Source organism: Diachasma alloeum, unplaced genomic scaffold (genome assembly GCF_001412515.2).
Source record: "Diachasma alloeum isolate Michigan unplaced genomic scaffold, Dall2.0 Dall_scaffold_00183, whole genome shotgun sequence".
Lineage (NCBI taxonomy): Eukaryota > Metazoa > Arthropoda > Insecta > Hymenoptera > Braconidae > Diachasma > Diachasma alloeum.
Window position 1 is genome coordinate 3,092,845 of NW_021680349.1, and position 20,980 is coordinate 3,113,824.

The following is a 20,980-nucleotide window of genomic DNA, read 5'->3' on the forward strand; positions in this document are numbered from 1 at the left end:
GCATTACATCACAATTCCACTGGAGTTTCAAGGAATTGTTTCACTGAAAGTTCAAAATTTTAGTTAAAAAACAACGAAAACTGTGAACTTTAGGAAAATTCAGGGGAATATATTTTTGAGCGTAAATTGGTACTTAATAATTCATGTTTGAAGTAGATTGGATAATTCTCGTCTTTCGATTGCTGAAAAATTTGAAATTTAATTTTCAGTGAAATCTGAAACTTCATGATATTTTCCCCTTGAATCGAATTCAATGTCACTATCTTCAGAATTACTAGTTAACTGTCCGTGAGATTTTCATTTTTATCTATTAGTTACTTCTATCAGTGAACACTATTTCCAAAGTTCACTGACAGAAATATCTAGTGATCAAAATTATTCTAATTAGTGTCAGGTATCATCAATGATTGTTGATGGATTTCTAAAAATCATAAACACGTTCATGGAATTCAGAGACATGCTAATTACTTATAATGTACTGATAATCTTTCTCAGAAAGTAAATTTCTTAATTTCATTCACAATTGTAAAATATTTTCCACGATTCTAAAATCGACATTAAAATAAAAATTACGATATTACTTTACATTTGAACGAATTTTAATCGACTAATCAATTAAAATTCCTTCAAAATATAAAGAATAAAATAACCAAAAGGGTCTCAAATGAAAGGTTAAAAGGTCCCGAATGAAAATAAATGCTGAAAGCACTTGAAAATCCGTGAGAACTATTTGTCTAACAATAAGTTATTCAATCATATCTGTTTGCATTAAGCTTTCGGCTCAGACTTTCAGTCTCCCGGTATATCCCTGGGATTTCCTCCACATCTTTTTCACACATTGAGCGTCGATCATTCGAATAAACTAATCTTCTTGATCCCGCACATGGCGAGAATACGAACGTAAACGAAAACTTCGATCGTCGTTTTAACGCCCGATAAATTACTATTTGTCTGAAGAATGGGACAAAATGAAGTTGGAGGTGAAAAAGTAGAAGCCGGAAATAAAAAGGCAAAGGTGAAACTGGAAACATATTGGCAACGGCTGTACGGCGTGGACTCCATTGAAATTCGAGTGATAATGGATAGACAGAATTAGATTTCAGGTTGCTAGAGGCAACTATCACTTCACTTTCTTACACATCCAGCAGAACTCAATGGACTAATGAATATTAATGTTATACACTGATATTCATTAACTATTAACGAATGGTAAAGTTGAATATGATGAAATAAATATTGGAAAACCCAGCGAATTTGTTAGAAAATTCTATTGGATTTCTATTCAACTTTCTGTTAGTTTTTGGCAGATTAAAATGTTCAGTAGAAAATATTCAATCGAATTCTAATTTTCTATATAACTTATTCTCTTCACATATTATCTATAGAATTTCCTCGGCTCAAATTTTTGGCTCAAAGTTTTTTTCATTCAATTTTTCTCTTCTTCTCATCAAGAAAATTAAATTGAAAAACTTGGAAAATGTGCGCCGAGGAAATTCTACAGAAAATAGAATAGAATCTCAATAGAATAATTTATATACAAAAATTGAATTCTCTTTAATATTTTCTTTTGAACATTTATATAGAATCGACCAAAAACTAATAGAAAGTTCAACAGAAATCTAATAGAATTTTCTAACAGATTCGCTAGGTTTTTTAATTTTTTTTTTCATCCGTGAATTAACGAATGGTTCACTTGAAATATGGATCTGTGAAATATTAACGAATGAACATTTGGTGAGACTGAATCCATTTTTTAACAATAAATAATCCTTTCTATCACTGTACCTCTTCATCTAAATTATTCCAACGAATTATTTCCGATACCTAGAATTAATTGCAACTCTTATTAATAAGATTTTTAAAAACTTAATGTTAAATCGATGGACACGTGAGTGACGAGAGATAAAAAAATTTCCATTATCAAAATTGAAAGGGAATTTTAGTGAAGAAATCTTCTGAGCGCTTAGCGGAGGAACTTCTGTCTAATGGAATTTGTTGGCATAATTAAAGTTTCCTGCGACCTCGCTGGTGAATTATGGCCGTTCTATATTATGATAACGGTTGAATTCCCCAGAATATAGTAGAGGATTGAGGTTTTCTGCAAGCCATATCATAAATCTCAGGCCAAATCTAGTTTTATGTACAAACGTATTTCTACGCGGCGGAAAAAGTGGGAGAAAAATTATCTAGAAAATCTCGGCAAATTTTATTATCCGAGGGCCAATAGTGGAACGAAATGTTTTTTAATGAAAATTATTTTTTGCGGAGGCAGGGATTTTACTGTGCGGAAAGCAATCAAGGAGCGAAATGTTTTTGAATAAAAAATACTTTTTGGAGAGGATATCTTACGGGTTTTTCACTAAAAAAGTTCTTTCTGGGGATGTAAAAAATTACGGCTCCGTGTGCAATAAAATTTTCGATACCTGTACAGTATTTTTTCTGGCAACGAGGGAAACGAAATGAGAACGGAGGAAAGTGAAAATTTATTGTAGAGTGTTTGTAAAAAAAATCCTTCTCTGTCAAAAAAAAATTCTTAGACATTGAGCAATCGTTCGCGTTTGTTGGCGTAATTTTTTAATGGAATTCTGGATGAATTGTACAATTAAAGGACAAATTACTGCGATGTTTAGGGAATTTTTCGGCGCAGGCGGAGAAAAATTCACGATTCGTTTTTTTTTTCACGCAGAGAAACAAAGTTTTGATTTTTAGGAACAGAGCACTGATTTCTAGGGGTACATCACTAATTTTCAGGAGCATTGTTAACAATTTTCGTATGAATTTTCCGTGGGAAATCCCCGAAATTTTTATCATGCTTAATTTCCACTGAAAATTCAGGAAATCTTGTCACTTAAACATCAAATATTCCATTCATTTCATCGACTTTCAAATCATTCGAACAGAAAATCAATGAAACACTTGATATTTCTGTTCAATTATTCTGAAAATTGGGAAAATCAGGAAAATTCAAGGAAAAATTAAAAATTCATGTTATTTCTTGTCTGAATATTCATGTTCCATTGAAAATTCAATCAAGTTGTGAAATTTCAGTGATAAAAATCACTGCTAATCAGGATCATTCTCTTCAGTATCCAATTGCTGAAAGATTCCTGAACATGAACGCCATGCCCCAAGAAATTAGAATCAAAAATTCTTGAAAAAAAAGAAATTCCTGAAAATCAAAACATTTTTCTCCGCGTAAAGCCGAACAGATCCAGAACCGACTTTCGCTCCACAATGCCCTGATTTGTTCGATAACCGTTTCCCACTTTCCTCTCCACACAACATTACACGGCATTCTAAAATGCGAGAAACTGATCCCCGTCGGAGATTTCCCATTTTCCCCTCCAATTACATTTTCCCACGGCACCATACCACCCAAGGAAATTCTCAGAAATTTTTAATGTAACTCGGAAGGACGTTAATTACTTTCAGAATGAAATGCCCCTCTTTCCCCCCTCAATAATCCCTCTTGAGTAGTTGAAAGCCCTTCGTGATCGCGTGACACCCTCAACATCTCAGAATACAAAATATCGGTAAGTATTGTTCAACGTGAAAGTTCAGCTGGAGCCTCTCACGATGGCGTTCATGTTTGAAAACACAGTTTCCCCTGAAAGCGATATAATTTTCCATCAGGTTAGTTGAAAGTTACCCGGAGGTGAATGAATATCGATCCCACCAATAATGAATTATCCCCCCGAGGGAAAATTTTCAATTACACATTTTTCAAATCTCTCATCCTTTATTCCCATCTAATTGGCTATTCACCCTACGAATAACCGTTCACGTGAACGATGCATTAAAAATAACGTTACGCTGGCTGTTTAAGGCTTGCGGAATAATCTCTATATTTAGTTTATCGCTGGTTATTATGCTGATAACGATGTGTTTGATTAAGCTGAGATCGGTTATGTAGGTTTAGACGATCAAAGGTCAATTTGTCACGTCATCGATCCCATGGCTGCTGATAGTTGGTCCATCAACTCTCCAAGCAGGTGTATACCCTTCGGGAGGGATGAGTGAGACTAGGGACAATTAACGACGCTCGTTATCACAGCAGTAACAAGGTGCAATTAACGTTTAGGTATACCTTGATTATCAAGCCACAATTATTATTGAATATCAGGACGAGTAATTGAATCCATATTTTTCAATATTTTTTTTTCTTCTCGTATACCCTTTCGGGTCTTTACGATTTGTTCCCTTCCCACCCCCAACCGTTTGTACCCCATTCGCCGAAGGACAAAGGAAAACCTCATTTTTGAGGGAAAAACCTGCCCAGGTACAGTCGTTTCTTGCGAGACTCCCGCTCGACAATGAAACCGTGAGATTTAGAGTGTCACAAATTTTTGGCCCCCCGCAACCGGGAATCGAACCCGGGTCTCCCGCATGCCAATCCCACACTCTAACCACACAGCCACCGCCGTCGCTTCATATTTTTCAATATATTCTTATAATGATCAATCGACCCTTCATAAATCTTGTAATTGAAACGATAAACTAAGAGGATAACGAACAAGTTTTCAAACTTGTCTTGTTCGGGCCAACAAAATCGTTAGTTGAAAATTACCAAAATTTAAAAAATTGTTTGGTTCGAATTTGAAAGCATTAAACATAGATAATTGCTCTTCTTTCAACAAGAAGGAAATATCTCTTACAGAGGGATGTTTACCAAGAAATATTTTATCCCTAAGTTACATGGAAAAATATATAATTGATATAGGCGAATTTAATATATTCTTCGAATATTTATAATATTTATATAAAATATATATGAAACATGTCATAACTTTTATATATAAATCAAGCCAATTCAATGCATAAATTTCTGTATGGGGCAAAATTGCTGTCATGTAATTATTATGATTTCATTTAAGAATTCATTTTTTGTCTGTTATTATGCATATTCATTCATAGGGTCAAAATAATTAATGCCACAAACTTTATTTCGATTGATGCTATCATATGGCTTCGGAGATTGACGCATGTTATGACCAAATCGTCGTAATCACGGCGTTATCCAATGAAGTTCTCAGTATTGTCATTATAAAACGATAATACATGGAGAAAATAAAAAAATAACTTGAGAATTACGAGTCAAGTCATCGTGGAGCGGAATCCATTTCTAGGCCTTTTTCATCATATGTCAGGGCAAAAAGTGCGAGAAATTGTGAATTCTTCTCCGCTGACTCGAGACAATTTACTAAACTCGAGGGTAATTTGCGGCAAAACTGTGGAATTTATCATTTATTCCATCCAAAAATTATCCCATTAAATTTATCCAATTAACATGTGTGTATATAGGGAATTTTCAGTGACGGAGAGTGATTTTCTTTCTCCACGAGTGTCCCTCGCCTTAGGCTCAAATTATCAAATCACATTCGTCAGAAAATACTTTGTGGACTTATTTTTACTGAATTACAATTTCACTCGAGTATTACCTTTCGTATTTCGTAAAATTTGACACGATCTTCTCGATAATTTTTGTCCAACTGTCCTATCCGTGTGCAAATGTAAAATCATGTTGACAAAATGCCTCTAAACACAGAGAAGTTGAAGACTTCGACGGAATTCCATAACCTTTTAGTAATGTTCAATAGTAATTGGGGATAAGCCACGCAAAAATGGCAGAAATATAAAGTGATTTGTGGAAATTAAGGGATGGGCGTTGATAACAAAGTTGATTTCCACACCTTAATAACAGACAAGCGTGAGTTGATGCGCTTGTCTGTTATTAAGCGGTCGATTTAACATTCCACCTCACCGGAGAGATACGAGAATGAACCATTTATCACCATAGAATACTTTCCGAACTTCAATTTTAACGATGTGAAGCAAATTGGGAGAATTTCAAGATGAGCCTAAATAGCAGAGTAAATATTTTCAGTTTGTCATAACCAATGATGAACTATCACGAGTGTCATGATTACTATTAACTGTCAAACCTTTGACGCCAAATTAATCGAGAAAAATTTTGTGACATTAATTTTTTTGTCCTGTCAGTCTGTTTTCATTCTGTTTTTCATTTTATGTCGTTCCTAATATTCCCCATTTCTCTTTTCCAATTCCATCTATTGACTGAGATGACAATAGACGCTCAAACATGTTCCATACGTTTTAGAGATCAAGGACTCGACAAGGTGGGAATAACAGCTACTCCAAAATAAAGAGGTGAAACCAATTCAACAGCCTCAACTCAAGGGGTGTGACTTTTACTCGGCATTTTCGAACGATCAAAGGAGCTTTTTCTCCTTCAGTCTGCAGTCTTGGTGAAATATCTAAACACAGAGAAATGTCAACGGCAGACTCCCTTGATGTATTGATTCTCGAATGGTTTCCCATGTCACATTCAATGATGAAAACTGGCTTTTTGAATGCGCTGTTGAACAGAAGTTCGCATTTATGGGGAGTTGACTACTAATTTTCAGGCGAGTGACATGAATTCCATTGAGGGGGAAGTCAATTGTAAACGACAAAAATCATGGGGTTTCGCTGAATATTTCTTAATGTCACACGGTGATAAAAGTATTATCTGACTCATGTGATTGTAATCCTCGTCTTCGACTCGGACTAATTAGTCACATTCGTCAGATAATACTTTTATCACCTAGTGACGTAATGTAATATTTTGTTACTGCTTCTACGGTCACCTCATGCCGAAATAGATATGAGGAATAGACTGATGACATAATATACTATGATGTCATGACCAATGACTGATGACATAATAGTATATGAGCTGATGACGTAACAGTATAGTTTGAGGTCATTGGTCATTTTCCTCAAACTTTCCTCGCCTTTGACCCGTCGCAATTATTCGAAAAACGTCCCCGTGTAGAAAAATTTCTGTCTTTAGAAGGTCTTCTAGAAATCTTGGGAAGAATCTTCGAAATATTATGTAGAAGATCTGCTTGGTGACCCAAAAAGATTCTTCAGAAGACAAAATTTTAAGGGTCAAAATTTTCAAAGTCCAAAATTCAGGGCTTAGTAATTTGAGCGTCAAAAAAATAAGGATCAAAGGAGTAAAGATCGAAAATTAAAATTGTCTTTAGAAGATTTTGTCTTCTGAAGAATCTTTTTGGGTCACCAGGCAGATCTTCTACGTAATCTTTCGAAGATTCTTCCCAAGATTTCTAGAAGACCTTCTACAGACAGAAATTTTTCTAGACGGGTCATTTACCAATTTTTTAAGTAAAATACCATAACAGTCTACCGGCGTCGAGTTGTGCAAAGGCGTTTGGTTCAGTGCAGCTTCATTTACATTTTTAGAAACCATTATTGTGTGAACATAATATGTTATTTGGATTAGTTTAGCATTACATGTTCAAACGATGAATGGAATGCCCATACAGTGTAATACTTGGCTTTGACGGTTAATCCTACTCTGCAGTCCCCTTTGTTACACATACCATAGTATCCTGTTACGTATAACATGGCACCATGCTAATTCACTGATTATGAAAGGTACGAGGTGGAAAACAATTTAAAGACTCTGGAAGCGCGAGATTTTTTCTTAAGACCCCCAGTAGTGCATAAAAACTTTTGCGGGGAGGAATATATTCGTGTACGCGGAAGAAAAAAGTTTCATTTTTTAGGAATCTGCGGGTTTCGAAAGTTCAACGAATGAGAAATCCTACAATCAAGGGATTTTGGTAGTTATTGCCAGTGGCATAATCTCAAGTCTTGGAAATTTTAATAATGCCCTGACGGAATTCACAATTCTAAAGAGTGTGAAGAATCCTTATTGATCCTTCAACTGTGGAATTTAAGGATCAATTCCTAAAAATCAAAGATATACTCGTGAACACTAGAACTTTATGAGAATTAACCCAGAGATATCAAAAGCGAATGGAAAATTCCATACAAATGTAACAACTTTTGCAGAGAGGAATATATTCACGTACACGGAAGGAAAAAAATCAATTTTTTTAGGAATCTGCGGAATTCTAAAATTCGACGAATGGGAAATTCTAACATCAAGGGATTTTAACAGTTGTTTCAGGTGATCGAATTTCGAACGGTGACCCCCTGAAGAAATTCCCAATTCCCAATTATATAGGACTGGGAGATAAAAATTAAGGATATATTGTCGAATTTAAGCACTGAGAGAAAAATCTGAAGTTCGATTTACAATAGGAACATAGTTGAGGCAGTTTTGGTGAACGATACGATTTTTTTTGCATGCGACACATAACATTATAGTACCTTCACAAGCGTAATTTTTGCAAATCAAGATGCAGTTAAACTAACCAAAGTTCAAAAGTAATCACGACAAATCTATCGTGAGGAGAACTATAGAATAGTTGCAATGGCTACATTCAACTGTAGTAATCACTTCTCCGGCCATAGTTACCGTAACCCATGCAAAATTGTTGAGGACTTTTTGACTATAGTTCGATGGCGATGGAAGATAGAAGAATCATATTTTTCTCTCAGTGAGGATCGATCTCTAAAAATCAAAGACATACTCGTGAAAACTAGAACTTTGTTAGAAGTTACCTAGAGATATAAAAACCGAGTGGGAACTTCCACACAAGTATCTACTGTCAATCTTTAACATCTTGTGTCCAGAATATTAATCGAATTTTCAAGTCATGCAATCAACTCTGATCGGACTGGGCTTGGCTATAAAATGGATCATCTGATTGTGGGACACGACAAATCAGTAGTCGAGTGGTAAACAAAAGGATTAGTGTATCGATGTCCACCAAAGAGTTCTTTGTTCTTGATATGGAAAATTTCCAATAATTACACAGAGAAATTTTTTAGAAAAATTCTTGTGCTAGCACGGGAAAAGAGGCGCAAAGTGACGGCCAGGAAAAAGCTCCAGTGCCGGCACTAGAAATTTTATTGGGGAAAACGTGAATTTTTCCCCGTATTGCTGTGAAAATTCCACAGAAATCCCCAAAAATTTTACCAAAAATACCAAGAATTTTTACTTTAACAGCACTAGAATTTTCATAGTCAGTGGATTGTGATTTTTTCCAGTACTCGTACTACAATTTTTCTAAAAAATTTCTCTCCGTGTGGGAATTTTTGAAAATCAGTCACGTATCGCACAAAATTCAAACTTTTTTTTCTCTGTGAACAATAACATTTATGGAAATTTCAGGTAAAAGAGTTGGTTTTAATTGAAATTTCAAGAGTAATTGTTCAACATAAAATTCTCAAACATGTCCAACTGCATTCGTAAAATGAACCGAACCGCCGTTTTCTCATCTTTTCCTGTTCAATAAAAATACACGACTCATTGATGAATAAAAAAATTCCACGATTGGGGAATCGTAAATATGAGCCCATATCACGTTATATAAAAATTCAACTCCACCCAGTCAAAACGAAAATATTTTCTAAATATGTGTCAACTGGAACTCAAGATATGAATATTGAATAACCGAAACTGCTGAGTCCGCGTTGAATTTACGTAACGAAATAATCCCTCGACCTCAAAGTTTATGAGAGTCAACGAAACTGGACTATATCTACTAGTTGTCAACATCAATTCTCCTTGAATATCTTCCTCTCCCAAAATGTTATTACATCTGTGGTGGACGCTCCACTTCTACGTAATATCTGTAAATACGAGAATTTGTCAACAACAATGCTACCGGAATGATCGGTCGACTAAGATTTTACCAGCACTAGAATTTTTGTAAAGAATTTTTCTCCCTGTCGCGGTGCAAAAATTTGGCGAAAAATTACCAATCAAATCAAGCAATCAGACAACGTAATTCAGTTCTGGCTCTCAACTCCATATTGAAAAGAAAATGGCTGACAAATGCGAAATTTTTCTGCTACAGGGAAGAATTTTTTTATAGCACTGCGCAGTATATTTTCACTTTCGTCCCTTCCCATATCGTTCGTATTATTGAGCCGTAATTTTTACACCCACGGCAATAATTTTTTTACTGAACGAACCGTAAATCATCCTCCACTCAAAGTATTTTTTATTGAATTACATTTCGGTACCATGATTCTCTTCCGGGCAGTGAAATTTATAGAGTTTTCCTGGAAATCCTGTTTTAGGTCTTTTTTACATTATATTTAGAAAGAACCGCGAGACGAGCGCGCCACCGTTTCGAAAAATTTATTCAGCGTCAGAGTAATTTGTCCTGAAGTTGTACACACAGAAAAACCTAAACGTAAATTAAATTTAACACGTCGTCTCTTATGCGTTCTGAACCGTATTTTACACTTGAAGTTAAAACTTAAATTACGCTCAAAATCGCCGTCAATTACGATTACACAAACGTTATTTACGACTTGATATTTGTACATTACGATATTTTTTACGTATTTTACGTTCACTTATCCGTAATGAACGACAAAGAAGAAAAAGCTATTTCAACCGTAAAATAGGTAAATCGTAAAATACGTATCTATTAAAATCATAATTTACGATTTCTTAAACGTGAGGTACGCTTAGTGAAACGTTAAAGACGCTTTGTTTGAGCTTAATTTACGTTTTCATTTTGACCATAGAATACGCCTTTCGGAAACCTAAATCCCGATTTTCATGACGGAAAAAAAACACCAGACATCGTATTGGCGTTAACCATAAATTACATTTAGCAAAACGTAATTTATGTTTAGGTTTTTCTGTGTGTACTCTTTTATCTCATGTCTTTTTATTTTTATCCTCTTTTTATTATTTATTTCGAGAAGTAATAAATAGTAAGCAAAGAAGTATTTTTTAACGAAAAATATTTCGCTTTACAGATACTCTTTCAATTGCAAAAAGTGCGAAGATTTTCCATCCAATTTGTCTTCACTTTTTCGCAGACGAACGATAAAGTTTTCAAAGTTCTGATGAAAAAGTGCTAGACAGACGCATTTCAAAATCCAGTAATTTTTATTTCACTTCTCTCATAATTTTCCGTTGATTTTTTTCTTCTTCGTAAACGTATTGCACATTTAAAGTGATCACCTGCTCCTGAAAATTGGCTCAACGTGATTTAAGGTATCACACAATATCCCTTCTACGAGTAAGTTTTCGATCCTGAGTTGAACACGCGGTTTGAAACATTTATCGTGATCAAAGTTTCCAACTCATCGGTTGCTTCTTCTCTGAGACACTTGCAGTCACGGTCATTACACCATTCACCCTCTTCGTATTGGTAGAAAATGTATGGCTGTGTGTGTGTGGGTACGTGCGGGGACTGATCGATTTTCCCACGGACGAAACGATACAAGGTGAAGGATACAGACATCTTCTTGCTATTTTTTATGAAAAAATATCAACGCACATTTCTTCCTTGAATCATGAAAAATTTAGTGATACTGGGGACTTTGTGCCTCAAAATGAAAAAACACGTGGGAAAATCCTTTTATATTAATATGTATAGGATGGTTTTTTAAATAATAAATTAGCAATATGCTTCCGAATAGTCACTTTACACATCACACACACATCTTTTTGTTAAATTCAATGAAATGTTTTCTTTAATTAATTATGTTATACTTTTAATTTAGTTTAATATTTGATGAAATTTCAAATATGAAATAATATATATTTATTTATTTTATTTATTATTTATTATTGTAATGAATTTTGGAACTAATATTTTCAGCCATCATCGAATGAATTTAGAGCTTGATATCCAAAGACATCCGGCATTGTAATTCTTAAAAATCATTCTAAAAATCAAAACAACGATTGCAGTTATCGCCTTCATCTTCGAATTCGGCCGAAGAGACATCCAAATTTGCATTTTTATTGTTATAAGCGATCGCTCGATTAATTCAGAATATTTTTTTAAATTATGGTGGAACAACCGATTTAAAAAAAATCCAAAATATAATATATGAATAAAATTCCGATTAATGTATGGATAGGGCTCAACAATACCTACATTTGAAAAAATGGTTCAATTTCATCGATTATCATAGGTTAATATAATAAAAAAAATCCAAAACTTCAATTTGAATGACTGCAATGCGTCCATTCTGCAGGAATATCTTTCGTGAGGTCAGAAAACTATTCTTAACTTGGGAAAACCTGGGAATTTCCTGTTTGAAACAAGATGACAATTGAAAAAAAATATATTTTGGCTCAATAATTGTCGCAATATCAAATAAATTAATTAAATTGCTAAAATGAAAATTCATTCCTCCACTTCTTCAAAACCACTGGGGCACAATGAGTTTTCATACTCCAGCTGAATAAAATTTCTCTGCGAATACTAATGCCCTCATGTTCACCTTTCATTTCATAATTTCCATGTCGTCATTATCAACATAAAACTGTTTTCAATAAAAGAAATCCTCTTTAATGTGTAAATGTGGACTCGTCTAGTGCGCAGTTGTTTCAACTGTTGATAAAATGCGAAATATTGCGACATTTATCTAGCTTCTTCCTTTTTTTTATCCAGCTATTTTCGTTGAAGCGAATAACTCATCAGATTGCAACTCAATTGTATCGTTCCATGCAAATTTAAATAGTTTTTAAAACATGAAATTTAGATGAGATTTGGAATTGTTTGCTCTCTTCCCACGAATTTTACGATAAAAAAATATATCTCGTCGTGTTTTTAGTCTGTGGGAATGGAGAGGGCTAAGATAAGCGATGCTTGATGATTTGGATAGTTAACGCACGCAGCCCTGACTCCGTCTCTTTCTACGTGCCAAGTGTCGCAGCTGATAACGGGTTCGTGATATCGCTGGCATTTGGTGGTGTATTAAAGACGAGCTGACGTCGTTGGCAAGTCAATTGACGTTTTACTAGACGACAAGGTGCATCTCTCGCCTTTCATTGTTTCAATAACGTCAAAGTCTAAAGTTATACTGTCATTTGTCAGCAGCAGAATTATGGCGCGTAGCTACCTGACACTGTTCTGTGTCCTTTTAGTTGTCAGCTTGACGATGGCAACGATTGTCAGTGAGTATTGATGTGCACATTATATATTAGTTATTTCAAATTGATTTGGAAATATAAATCTAACTTTTCACATTTGAATCCATTCAAATTTGAAAAGTTTGATAAATATGGGATATTCCGCGCACAATTTCTGAACATTTTTCTCTTTTGAGCGTCACGTGTCTAACTGACACTCATGGGGAAGAATAATCTGTCAAGAAAATTTATCTCTCGAAGGAATATTCGAATTTTTATAAATGAATAATCATTTCCTTTTTCAAGCTCTTTTTGGAAGAAAATTTTTCGTTCTCATTCAATTTTTTCATTTGAAAAAGAAGTTTATGTAAATATAGGAAGACCCAACTTTTTTCCACAATTTTGAGATTGAATCTATGAATGAGTCGGCATGGAATGTCCCACATGAATCATTTTATTCTTTCAAAAGAAATTTAGTGAATAACTTATTTCATGTCCCAGCGAGAAAATGTATCGAGAACAAGAGTTTCTTCGATGGTTGCAACAACTGCATGTGCAGTAATGGAGCTATAGCTTGTACAATGATGGCATGCGAGATTTATGACCCCGTAACCGGCGAAACAAAGCCCGCGCCTACTTTAGAGCCACCAGAAGACTTCTGGGAGCCCGTGAGAAACGTCGATCCACCACGCGCTTAATTAGTCACTAAATAATATTATGTGACACGATGAATTACATTACCGAATCAATTAAATCACATTTCATGTGGAACTAATTCGATTGCCCGGGGTATTTAATTAACTGAGAATAATGCAATCAGTCAGAATGCATGTCAATTAAATTCGCAACAAAGTGAGAAAAAAACATGACATACTCTGTTAATTATCTCGAAATATTATGTGACACGATGATTTATGATGTTTTTGAATAAAACTTTTCCATCAGGAAATAAGAATTGAATATCTTTAATGACCTCCAAAAAATCCAAAATTTTATTCTAAGGGCAATAAAAATTTTTTCATTTTCATTTTCCTCTCTTGACGTGGACAATAAAGAGAAAAATTACCGAACAAGTTGAGTAATCGTGAAGGGAATTTCAGTATTTCATCTCAATTTTCAGTACTTTTTCACCGACGAATCGTGAATTTTACTGAATAGGAAAATCTACTGAACGTGAGGGGTATTTGTGCCGAAACTGTAAAATTTAGCCTGTATTTTATCCAAAATTATCCCAGTGAACGTGAATGATTGCTCAATATTGCGAATAATTTTTCTGTAACGGAGAATAAAAATACCCTACCGGTGTGGCAAATTTTACTGCACAGGAGGATAATTTTTCCATCCATATATGTTTTTTTTTATCAAACGAATCGTAAAATATCCTCCACAAACAGATATTTTGTCATTGAATTTATTTTTTGAAACGGTAAATTCAAAAAAAAATTTTTTAAAATTCTGCCCCTCCTATTTTTAAAATTCCGTGTGGCCACCCCTTAATGTCTTAATTTGAGGCACCAAACATGACTTCAATTGAAGTACCCAAACGTCTCGAAAACGTGGGCAAAAGTGTCCCAAGTTTAAACCTCAGTTTTTCCAGCGCAGGGGTTGACATTTATTTAAGGGGAAACGGAACCCCTGCGTTTATATGAATCTTTAGAATTGTGTTTTCTCCTGCAATTATTATTTTTTATTCATTAAACTACTTAATTGACTCAGCAATGCGATAATCAAGTCGATAAAGTAATTTCATAAATAGAAATTAATAATTGTAGGAGAAAACACAATTCTAAGATTTGATGTACACAAAGGGATTCCGTCTCCCCTTAAGGGGAATATTTTTTGGAGCTGTACCGTATCATCACAATAAACATGAATTTATCTTCGAATGATGTACGTAGTACGTTCGCAGAGAAAGGAAAAACGGGATGGAAGAGAAACACGAGGATTATCGAGGAGACAGGGGATATCGACACAAAGCTCCTTTTTTCCGAGCAATGTATCCAAGGGTGTTTTTTTATTCGGAAGAGCCTCAGGAGTAAATTGCGTCCCCTGTCTTTTTATCATTTGGGATAATGCAGATATTTTTTATCTTGACACGAGGCGAGCGAAGCGGAAAGAGACATAAATTAAACGAATAAAGCGAGAATTGTCGTCCAACTGTGCCGTGAATGCTACTCGTCTTTTTTTCTTCACGTACACCGTGTAATGCATAAAAGGAAAATATTAAATATGAGTGAGTTGAGAGTCAGGGGAAATACTTGAAATTAATTGTGAAATTGAAATTGCCGAATTAAAATGTAAAATCAGGATATGAAGGAAGAGACAATCCGGAAAAAGGGAAAACGATTTCACCGTCGAGTAAGGAATTAAAATAGAACAGGGGAAAAAAGCAATTCCATTGAAGAGAATGAAACGAGTTACGTTTATAAGCTCTTTACCTGCTAGTTTCAGAGTCGGATGAATATTACAATGGATTACCGTCTTTCGGATCGAGACTATTCATTGAAGTTTAATTTTATTGCGGAAAGAGTGACCCATTCCGTTTTGTGTTCAGTGCGTTGAAAATGAAATACTGAAAATAATTACTGATGATTCTTTCACCGGTGAAGAGAATTGGAAAGTGGTTTTCTTTGCCCTTCTGCTGAATAATGAAGAACATCGATTAAATTTGATGGGAATGAACGATGAAGTTATGGCTTCATTCGACAAATAATAAAACAAAGTTCCGTTGGCAGTGGTTTGAGTGTATAATAATTTTCCTTTGTTGTTTGACTTTTTAAAGTTTTTTGAAGAGTAGATTTTAGTCTGACGAAAGTTTTGAACTGAACTGATACTGCGACATTAATTGAGATGGAAATTAACTGATGTTTTGCGAATAATTGAAGCAGAGCTTTTAGAAAATGCCAATGTCATCGCAGAATATTTCCCATTTTTCTCAAGACAAGACAAGTTATTCCTACTGAGCTATTCCTTACACTCCGGGCTGTCCGGATATATGAATGTTCTAGAGACATTCAATTTTATGGCGGAAGGACTGACCCATTCGATTTTCACTTCATGTAAAACAACCAAAAATGGAAAATAATTACTGATGATTCCTCGACGGGTGAAGAGATGGGGAAATCCGTATTCTTTGCCCTTCTGTTGAAGAATGACGAACATCTATTAAATTCGATGTAAATAAATCTCGGGCGTGGACTTCATTCGACGAACAACAAAATAAAGTTCTGTTGGCATCGTTTTGAATGTAATAATAACTTTGCTTGTTGTTTGACTTTTTATAGTTTGTTGAAGAGTGGATTTTAGTCTGACGAACATTTTAAACTGAACTGATACTTCGACATTAATTGAGGTCGAGATTAACTGATGTTTTGCGAATAATTAAAGCAAAGCTGTTGGAAAATGCCAATGTCATCGCAGAATATTTCCCATTTTTCTCAAGACAAGACAAGTTATTCCTACTGAGCTATTCCTTACACTCCGGGCTGTCCGGATATATGAATGTTCTAGAGACCCTCAGCACTGAATGAATATTACAACGGATTACCTCCTGTCGATCGGAACTATTCATTGAAGTTCAATTTTATGGCGGAAGGACTGACTCATTCGATTTTATATTCACTTCGTGTAGTATATTCACTTCGTTAAACACTGAAGAACATTTATTAAATTCGATGCGAATAAATGTCGGGCGTTGACTTTATTCGACGAACAACAAAACAAAGTTTTATTGGCATCGTTTTGAGTGTAATAATAACTTGGTTATATTGTTTTACTTTATATGGTGCAATGGGGAGAGGATTCTATCCAGTCGAAAGCTCCCAATGAAATCGACACTTCGATATTCATTCACATGAAAATCAATTAATTTCAGCAATATTTTTTTTGTCCTTGCATTTCATGATTGTCAATATTCGAAGGGTTGTGTAAGCGGTCCTCAGGAATTTTAGGGCAGTTGAAATCAACGAAGAAATTTCTCAGTCTAAATTATTCCACTAATAATTAAGGGATAATTTAGTCTTTGAGAATTTTCTTCGTTAATTTCAACTGCCCTAAAATTACTGAGGACGGCTTAAGCCATCCTTTGAACATCGGAAATCCTGAAAACTAATTAATGTTTTATGAACGATGAAATCAGGGCCATTTGAAAAAATCCACATCATAAAAAAAAATTTCCAATTTCTCTCAAGACAAGATATTCCAGCGGAGCCATTCCTTACACTCAGGACCGTCCAGATATATAAGCGCTTCGGAGACCCTCAGCACTTTGTGGCTTACATAATTAATTTGATCAAGTGCTACACGAGAAGTTCAGAGGTTTAGTACGTGACGGTAAATGGACATAACATGGGTGATGGAAATTCCAATTTTCGGGTAAATCTGGGTCAAAGTTCGCATTGAACTACTTCATTTCACATCAAAGAGTTGGCAGTAACTGAAAGAACATAACGAAATGGGGAAAGAAAATTTTCATGAAATGAGAGAAAAAAATGTAGAGGACGAATTCGTAAGCTCGTCCAGAATTTATTCCAGAATTAATTCCAGAATATTCCCTCCTTTGACAGCAGTATCCTCCAATTTATGACAAAAGTGCAGAGAGCAGGGGGACCAAAGGAATATTCAACAGTTGCCTTTGATAATGAGTGCGTACCATTCCAACTAGCACCCTGGGTTTTCTTCATTCTTAAGTAAAAGTAAATGAGAGATGAGGAATGGGAGAGAGTGGAAATACTCAGCTGGGGGAATTCACTCCTTCTATCTACCACCACTCACTCAGTGCAACGAAGCATCTAATTGTCTCGCTTCGACCTCTCTCTTCACACGTATTTCCTGCACGAGAGCCTTGGTGAAGTGCTATACGCATTCTTGACACTTAAACTAGGTTTTCTCAACAAGATTGACTAATTTTGGTGGAAGGGAACGAGTTTCTCCCCAGCCACAGTAGTTTCGCTCCCAAATGGAAGATTTGTAATTGTTCAAATTCAAGTTTCAGATTTTTTAACGAATATAAGATTTTTCAAATCAGTAGCAAAGCGGTGAGCTGAGTTTTTTAGGAATATCTCAGAATCTGAGGGAGATGGCAAAGTTTTCGTAATGACATTTTTTGTAGCTCGTAAAACGCGCCACAAAAAAGATTTTAACAAAAATTTTGATATCTGCCTTGGATTCCGAGATATTCATTGAAAACTGGCCACTAGTCAGAATCGACTTAAACCGTTTTAATGCTTCGCTACTGAAATGTCTCAAGTGATTCCATGATGAATGTAAAAAGCTGATTTATTATCAAAAATGTTTATACTATAATAAAATAGAAACAATAACTCATTCGTCTTCTCTTTCAATTAAGTTCTATTGAAGTATTTGGAAGAAAACAGTAGTTCTCTGATAATTTTGGTTTAATTATCGTGCCCTTTCTGTTCACACACCACATTCTCAAGCAGAAAAAAGCTGCCAAATCATTCCAGGAATTCCCCCACTTTAATAGTTGATATTTGATCCCTCTCTATAATATTACATCCATCCTTCACCTCTCGAAGGCTCGTAAAACCCGCACGTGAGTTGGAGAATTTTAAGGGTACGTAAGCTCCAGTGGATTTTGGCGTATTATCTCTACATGTGCGGTGGCTGAATACATATGTCTAACCAACTATCTTGAAATTATTCAGCGATGAGTTACCGGATAAACGCCGTTAAACCAACGCTGAAAACCTTCAAAGTTCATCCGCCTATCACGGGGTATAATAACCTTCTGAATTATGTTACTGCAGATATTGACTGTACCGGGATAATTAACTGTGCATCAGGGATATCCGGTGCCAGAGGCAAACGTAATTTCGTTCCTCGTTTACTATTAATATGAGTGTATCGAGAATAATTTTAAAAATGCATTTTATGGAATATATTGTTTGCTCGAACTTAATCACAATTGATTTAATGCGAATAATTTATCATCGCTCCGGAATTGATATTACGAAAGAATGATTATTGTTCAAAAATAATTTCAATTTTCATTCACAAAAAACACGAGAATATGAGTTTTTAAAAATCAGAAAATTTCATTTGAAAAGAATAAATTGTTCATTTGGTTTTAATAAATAATTTATTTGGAATAAATAAATTGTTTATTCGACAAGGAGACAAGTTTATTTATTTGTAACAACGAATTTCTCGAAACAAGTAAAAAATTTTAAACAAAGGTTTTAATTCAGTAGCGAAATTGTAAAACGGTTTAAGTCGACTTATCTCCCAGTTGAGTTTTTGAGGAATATTTCCTAATCTAAGAGAGATAGCGAAATTTTCGTAATCACATTTGTTGTAGCTTTTAATCGGCTCTACAAAAAAGGTTATAATGAAAACTTTGCTATCTCCCTTAGATACCGAGATATTCATTGAAAACTGGTCAATAGTCAAAATTGACTTGTACCGGTTTACCACTTCGCTACTGAATTGTTTCGTGGTAATTTATCTTCTTCAATTCTGAATAACTTCTCAACGACCCACATGTTCCACCAGCTATCATCTCCCTTCGATCTCCAATAACTCGACTTTTATTTTTATTCATACATCAATTTTTTTTCTGGATTCATGAGTACAAACAATATTTTAGGGAATTCTAGAGCTGAATTGAATGCAGAATGAAGATGATAATTCAAAACGAGGGGGGAGAAGGTCACGAAATATCCATATGTATCAGTTGGGACGAGATGTGACATACACATGATGGCGCATAGGGGCTTTTCGGGATACCTATAACCGTGAGTTGATGCGAACAACCAAAACTCCATGGGCACTGAGGGTGACATTTAGTGGTATACTGTACCACATTCCCCTTCAACAACGAATGATCTGAGCGCTAGACTACCAGCCTCAGGTAGAATGACGTACCTTGACGTTTAATACCACCATAGAGGCAACATTTTACGGCCTGAACGCAGATTTTGATAGCTACGGGGAATTTGAGGAGATGAAATCATAGGTAATTTGAGAAGTTCGTTGATTAAGAAAGTTTCGCCATCATTTTTTGTTCCTCAATTTTACGGAGAAAGTTCTTTTACATCATCCCGTGCACTAAGTCAAGTTTATCGCACGCTGCACTCCGCGACTAGATTCGAGAATTCCGTCAAGAAGACAATTTTAAGTGCGTGTTTGAATAATTCTCTATCAAGTTGTCAATGAGGAGAAATTATGGGTAATTTGAGGTCGTCTTGATTACCAAAGTTTCGCCGTAATTTTTCGGTTGCTTATTTTATGAAGAAAGGTGCTTTGCTAACGTTGGACTCAGAATTCCATTAAGAACACAATGTCAGGTGTATTGATGGAATAATTCTGCGTAAAATTGTCAATGAGGTAAGATACTGGGTATTTGGAGTTTTTTTATTACGGATGAGGGTTTCGCCGTCATTTTTAATTTCTTTACTTTATACAAAAAGGTACTTTTCTACCGAGAAGACAATTTCAAGCGAATGTACATTATGTTGTACAAAAATAAATTAATGAGATGAAATTGTGGATAATTTGAGATTTCCTTGACTAAAGAAAGTTTTGTCATAATTTTTTGTTTGCTTATTTGATGGAGAAAGGTCCTTTGCTAACGTTAAGTTCATGAATTTCATCAAGAACACAATGGCAAATGCGTGAATTGAATAATTCTGCATAAATTTGTCTCTGAGATCAAATACTGGATAATTGGAGATTTCTTGATTACGAAAGTTTCGCTATCATTTTTCATTTCCTTATTTTAGACAGAAACGTACTATTCCATCAAGAAGACAATATCCAGCGAATGGATTGAATGATTCTGCATAAAATTGTCAACGAGGTGAAATTGTTTGAAAATTTTTAATCGAAAAAATTCAACAGAAAAACGAAAAAGAAAAACAAATTTGTTACAAAATTTTATTGGATTTCCATTGAATTTTCTATTAGTTTTTGGCCGATTCTATTGAAATGTTCAATCGAAAATATTTAAATATAAAAAATCAATAGAATTTCCTCGGCTCAATTTTTCAAAGTTTTCTCCATTCTATTTTTCTTTTCTTCTCATCAAGAAAAATGAAGAAAAAAACTTGGGAAATTTGAGCCGAGAAAATCCTACAGGAAATATCACAATGGAATACTTTCTATTGAACATTTCAATAGAATCGGCCCAAA

General features: G+C 34.8%; 1 protein-coding gene across 1 annotated transcript in view; it reads right to left on the reverse strand.

Annotated features, from left to right (window-relative positions):
- Positions 1 to 20,980, reverse strand: part of LOC107047847 — a 67,204-nt gene that overhangs the window by 13,412 nt on the left and 32,812 nt on the right. The gene's annotated exons all lie outside the window — the stretch shown is intronic.